Here is a 7,161-nt window from a genome sequence, read left to right on the forward strand (position 1 = left end):
ATGGACTGCAGAGGGAGGAGCTCACATGCCTGGCTGGATCGGGGCAAAGGGCTCTTGGTAGTGGTGGCTGGTCCTGCTGCTGCTTAGGTGTAAAAGCAGTTGATTTTCCTAGCGGACTGCAGGGAGGGTGGAGCTCATATTTTTGCATATTTTTGACTGTGGGTTTTTGGTGGGTTGGTCCCGTTGCTGCTGGGTGTAAAAGCAATTGATCTCCCACTGCTACTGATATTTAAAAGCAGGCAGATTGTCCAGGGAGAGGAGCTCTGCACTCAAACTGCCATCCTCCTCGCCTCCAAGTTCCGGATGTAGATGTAGATGTCTATAAGTAAAGTCAAGTACCTTCTAAGTTAAATAAATTTAAACTGAGTTTCTTCAAGCTCCAATTATCAGAGATTAAAAACTGACTTATTCTAAGTACAAAATAGAAAATAAAGTTACTTTTTCTACCTTGTCCATAAACTGTAATGTACCTTTAATGTCTAATATAGCTGACTGTTTTGTGTCTACTGGGCCAGCCCTGGCTCGCTGTTGCCCCTAGAACTTTTAGTTTGCCTAGTGGTAAACGGTACTCCTTCTGAAACGTCGGAGGTATTTAGTGGAGTACCACAGGGATTGGTCCTCGGTCCAATCCTATTTAATATCTTCGTATGGGATCTGCCTCAGGGACTTCAGCGTAAAATTGCATTATTTGCCGATGATGCTAAATTATGCAATGTAGTGGGTGGAGGTACCGTGCCCGACACTATGACACAGGACCTACTTTTACTGAAACAATGGTCTACTATTTGGCAACTGAGTTTTAATGCCAAGAAGTGTAAAGTTATGCACCTTGGTAGCGGAAACCCATGCAGAACCTACACTCTGAATGGTGAGACCTTAACTAGAACTGTTACAGAATGGGACCTGGGAGTAATCATTACTGAAGATATGAAGACGGCCAATCAAGTGGAGAAAGCTTCATCCAAGGCTAGACAAATGCTGGGTTGCATTCGGAGAAGTTTCGTCAGTCGAAAGCCCGAAGTGGTAATGCCGCTGTACAGGTCCATGGTGAGACCACATCTGGAATATTGTGTTCAATTTTGGAGGCCACACTATCAAAAGGATGTGCTGAGAATGGAATCGGTTCAGTGAATGGCCACTAGGATGGTCTCAGGACTCAAGGATCTCCCATATGAAGAACGCCTAGGTAAGTTGCAGCTATACACTCTCGAGGAACGCAGAGAGGGGAGACATGATAGAGACGTTCAAATATGTTACTGGCCGTATTGAGGTGGAAGAAGACATCTTTTTCCTCACAGGCCTATGACGACAAGAGGGCATCCGCTAAAAATCAGGGATGGGAGATTTCATGGTGACACTAGGAAGTATTTCTTCACCGAAAAGGTGGTTGATCGATGGAATGATCTTCCACTTCAGGTAGTAGAGACCAATAACGTGCTCGATTTTAAGAATAAATGGGATAAACATGTGGGTTCACTTCGAGGAAGTGCTTAGGGGGGTGGGTTATTCGAGTGGACAGACTTGTTGGGCCGACGGCCCTTTTCTGCCATCATACTCTATGTTTCTATGTAACCCTATGCAAGGGTGGAGTAGAGAAGAAAGGTTTAATAGGCCCATAAACGAAAGAGGAGAATTGGTAGAAATAAAAACTCATCTTCCTAGAATTTGGAGGATATTAAAAATAAGTAGGCCAAAAGGCAATTCACACACAGATACAGGCACACCTGTTCTATGTTTTCCTGGGATATCAGTGTCACCACCGATACAGTGGGGGGAGGCAATGAAGGGAGGGGTAGGAAACTCACAAACAGGTCAGCACAGACACCCTGGAAGTCTAAATTTAGAAGAGACCTTATAATCATTTCCAAGAAGGAGGAGTCTAATTAATCAGAGGCTTTTTAATTCTTCTGCTTGCGGGCATAAGATGAGAAACAAAACCAATTTATGATTCAGGACACCTTGAGATTCCTGCCTTCAGATCTGTTTCCAAAGACAATTAGATGCTGTGGTGACTGGAGTATTCATTAACTCTTCCAGTCCTTTTCTGTAGACAAGAATACATATCACACAAGAAAACAGCACAAATGGCTAAAGAGCAGATTTTCATCAGAACCCTACATAGGTATAACACTGGTACACATAAAGAATGAATACAGCAGGACTCAGAAAATTAGATTTTTTTAAAGGTACACTTAATAAGAACATAAGAAGTTGCCTCCACTGGGTCAGACCAGAGGTCCATCATGCCCAGTGGTCCGCTCCCGTGGCGGCCCATCAAGTCCACGACCTGTGAAGTGGTTTCTGACTATTTCTGTAACCTACCTCCACTTCTATCTGTACCCCTCAATCCCCTTTTCTTTCAGGAACCTATCCAGACCCTCCTTGAACCCCTATTTAATAAAAGTTTGAGCTATGAAATAAAATATTTTTGACACATGTGCACCTAGAAATAAGACCTAAAAAAGAGGAAACAAAGGAAGATGATATTTAAAACATTCTAAAGTATTTTTATTGGGAGGCTTTCAAGGTTTTCTGATTAAAGAGGGGGGGAATAGGACTTTGTATACAGCCATTTTTGTGGTTACACATTCAAGGTGGTTTATGTATATACAGGTACTTATTTTGTATCTAGGGTAAAGGAGGATTAAGTGATTTTGCTATGATAGCAAGCAGCAGTGCTGGGGGTTTGATCAAACAACTTCAGATTCCCTAATATTGTAATTGAGGCTGTGAACATTTTCTTTTCTTGTTTTTGTGATCCAGGTTGGAATGGGATATGAACTGGCAACCTACCACATGCCAGTGTAGCATACTTTTTGCAGCACAGTTTTGAGGTGTACTGGCAAAACTGAGCAAGAGAAGGGCAGCATACAGCATCAAAAGCTCACTGCAGTGGTGAAATACAGGAACTGCATGTATTTATCATATAATGGCCACCAGAAACCAGTGAGCTGGGTTCAGCTGGATCAGGTGGGTAATGGCAGCATATCCTTACTCCCTGTCACCCCTCTTGCAGCAGCATAGTGGGCCATGTCCTCCTTATCTGCCATTCAGAGCCTGACTGATGTTTTTGTTAGAAACGATCACAGGTATATTACACCTGTATTAATGCAAGACACCCCAATGAAGCAGCAAAGGAGTTTATTGTTATGCTTCTTGCAAGAAGGGTGTCCAACAAAGGCAGGCACACTCTTCCCTTTTTCAGCATCAACTTATATATTTTCTGAACATAATTTTCCTGTCCATCAAATCCTGTCCACTTCTCTCAGTGGGGAAGACAAAAGTCTCCCCTCAACCCAAGTATCCCACGTGCTAAGAAACCCCCCCCCCCCCACTCCTGTTTAAAGTTTTCCTTACATTCTACAAGACTTGGGTCAGCATGCCCCCCCCCCTTTCAACAGCCCTGATACCCAGATGCTCAACTCCCCTATCGTTGTTCTGCAGACCCTCACCTCCTCCCTTCTGTCCACTATCAGCAACTTGCTGACTCATAATTCAACTGCCCCATGGTCCCCCCCCCTTTTCACATTACAGTATAATGTTAAAAAGTACAAAAATACATTTTGTTATTCTATTCAAGCTCTTAAGAATACAGATGCATTCTATCTTTGTAATCCACTAAGCATATGCAAGATCATAACCTCTGATTACCTTATTCCTAACCAACGAATCACCATATAAATCAACACTTTTCAGAAAGTTAGCCCTAACATATTCTGACAATATATATCTATATAATGCCTGTAACAATATAAAATCTACAAGCCCCTATTCCTGACATTACCCTATATGCACCAATTAATATATCAATGAGCATGTGTGTGTTATGTTATCTATTCCTTAAATTATGTGTTAATACCTTTCTCTCACTGTCTCTATATATTATTACATCCTGCAATAATTAACACCATGCAAACGTTTGATAAATAATATATGAGTACATAAACTCTCTTATATTATAAAGTTATTTCCAGTTATATTTCTCACAATTTGAACTGCAAGGGATACTCAGCAGCCATATGGTTGAAATCAAGAACTGGTCCAGGATGGCAGAAGAGGAGGACACAGCTTGACATAATTTAGTTTGGTTTATTAAAATTTGATATACTGCTTAGCCAGTAGATTCTCAGTGGTGAACAATTACAAAAAAACAAATATAGAACATAAGAATAGCCTTACTGGGTCAGACCAATGGTCCATCTAGCCTAGTAGCCCGACCTCATAGTGGACAATCCAAGTCACTAGTACCTGGCAGAAACCCAAAGAGTAGCAATATTCCATGCTTCTGATCCAGGGCAAGCAGTGGCTTCCATGTCTGTCTCGATAACAACTATGGACTTTTCTTCCAGGGAATTGTCCAAACCTTTTTTTAAAACCAGCTACATTATAACACATCCATATATCCATTAGAGAAAAAAAAAATATCCCATACATTACTCAGACTGGCATGGGGTCACGAGCGGAGTTCCGCAGGGGTCGGTGCTGGGACCGCTCCTGTTCAATATATTTATTAATGACCTGGAGGCGGGAACAAATTGCGAAGTTATTAAATTTGCGGATGACACCAAACTCTACCGCAGGGTTGAAACCATGGAAGACTGCAAAGATCTGCAAAGGGACCTAACGACGCTAGAAGAATGGGCCAAAAAATGGCAAATGAACTTTAATGTAGGGAAATGCAAGGTCATGCATGTAGGGAAAAAGAACCCGATGTTCAGCTACAAAATGGGAGGATCACTGCTAGGGGTAAGTAACCTTGAAAGAGACCTGGGAGTGATGGTGGACACGTCTTTAAAGGCGTCGGCACAGTGCGCCACAGCCTCAAGAAAAGCAAACAAAATGTTGGGTATCATTAAGAAGGGTATCACGACCAGGACAAAGGAGGTCATCCTGCCACTGTATCGTGCAATGGTGCGACCGCATCTGGAGTACTGTGTCCAATATTGGTCGCCGTACCTCAAAAAGGACATGGTGGTACTTGAGGGAGTCCAGAGAAGAGCAACTAAACTGATAAGAGGTATGGAAAACCTCTCATATACTGACAGACTGAAAAAGCTGGGGCTGTTCTCCCTGGAAAAGCGGAGACTTAGAGGAGACATGATAGAAACCTTCAAGATCCTGAAGGGTATAGAAAAAGTAGACAGGGACAGATTTTTCAGATTACGGGGAACCACAAGTACAAGGGGGCACTCGGAAAAATTAAAAGGAGACAGGTTTAAAACAAATGCCAGAAAGTTCTTTTTCACCCAGAGGGTGGTGGACACATGGAACGCGCTTCCGGAGGCTGTGATAGGCCGGAGCACGTTACAAGGCTTCAAAGAAGGTTTGGATAGGTTCCTAGAGGATAAAGGAATTGAAGGGTACAGATAAGAGTAGCGGTAGGTTATAGGGATAGTCTGGGACCATTGCTCAGGCAATGGGCCTGATGGGCCGCCGCGGGAGCGGACCGCTGGGCGAGATGGACCTCTGGTCTGCCTCAGCGGAGGCAACTTCTTATGTTCTTATGTACATACGAGTATAAACTACAGAAGAAAGCCCAAACTAGTCTGGAAGCTATCCTTATGAGCTTTTAACCAAACTTTAGATCTATCCCCCAGTGACACTCTCTTGACCTCTCCCACTCTATGTACAGCACATGATAAAGGCTCTAATGCAGGTTTTCCAACCTTTAGCCCACGGTCCAGAATCTGGCCCACCAAGAGCTTTTCTCTGGCCTTTGGAAGCTTTGCAAGTCTTGTGGCACTTATGGCAGGATTCCTTCTTCACCACCAGAACTCAGCTCTGTACACCAATCCATCAGTGTATATAACTTGAGCCACATAATACCAGAAGTTCATATTGGTATTGCAGTTTCATGCCTTAAGAGACTTGAAACTACAAGACCAAACCAACTTCCAGCACTACATGGCTCAAGCTTGTAGAGAGCTGTGTTATGGTGGGGAAGCAGAAATCTCGCTGTAAGCACCACAAGACTTGCCAAGCTGAGGGCCAAGAAAAAGCTCTTGGTGGGCTAGGGTGAAGGCTAGGGAGAGCATGGGCATTGTAAAGGGGGGAGCTATGGGTGCCATGGCACCCTTAAAAATCTTCCCACAATCCACTACCACTGCTGCTGTTTCAGCAGCGGCAAAACAAAGATAAAGGCATCACAGGGTGCTCTATTCATCCTCATGGCTGCCAGCTCTGCCCCAGAACTGAAAGTGATGTCAGAAGGGATAGGGCCAGCAGCAGCGAGGATGAAGAGAGTGGCCCTGCGATGCCTTTATCTTTGTTTTGCCACCACCATAGAGAGGGGAATCAACATGCTGGATGGAAAGGGGGAGAGAGGAGATCAGGTGCTGGATGGAAAGGAGGATAGAAGGGAGTCAGGTGCTAGACAGAAGGAAGAGAGAGGAGGTCAGGTGCTGGAAGGGGAGGAGAGATAGAGGGGTCAGGCATAGGATGGAAGGGAGGAGAGAGAGGGTACAGACTGGCTGGAAGGGGGAGAGAGGAGGTCAGGTACTAGACAGAAGGGGGAGAGAGGAGGTCTGGCGCTGGATGGAAGGGGAAGTGAAGGGTCAGGTACTGGATGGAAGGGAGAAGAGAAAGGGTGCAGACACTGGATGGAAGGTGGGAGAGAGGGACAGATGCTGGATAGAATGAGAAATGAAGCAGACACTGAATGGAAGGAAGGAGAGGTGGCAGATGCTGGATTGAAGAGGAAGAGAGTACATTAGGCACTGGATGAAAGGGGGAGAGAGAGAGAAGGGGTAGATGTTGGAGAGATGGGATAGAAGAGAAGGAAGCAGATGCTGGATGGGAGAGAGAGAGGGAGAAGATGCTGGGTAGAAGGGGAGGAGAGGGAGCTAACACTAGACATAAGGGGAAGAGAGAAGAGGGGCAGATGCTAGATGGAAGTGAGAGACAGGGTCAAATGCTAGATGGGAGAGAAAAAAGAGCATAGAGTTAATAAGAGATTGGGAAATAAGAGGAAGTTAAATAAGGAAAGAGTTGGCAAGCTGTAGGTAGACACAGGTAAAAAAAAAAAAAAGGGAAACTTTAGACTGTATAGTAGGAAGGAATTAAATCTGGACAGAGGCAGAAAAAATAAATTAAAGAAAGCTACATGGAAAAGGAGAAAAAAGAAGAGAAACATGACAAATTGACAGGAAATCTTGGCAAAAG

The sequence above is a fragment of the Geotrypetes seraphini genome, chromosome 5 (assembly GCF_902459505.1).
Source record: "Geotrypetes seraphini chromosome 5, aGeoSer1.1, whole genome shotgun sequence".
Taxonomy (NCBI): domain Eukaryota; kingdom Metazoa; phylum Chordata; class Amphibia; order Gymnophiona; family Dermophiidae; genus Geotrypetes; species Geotrypetes seraphini.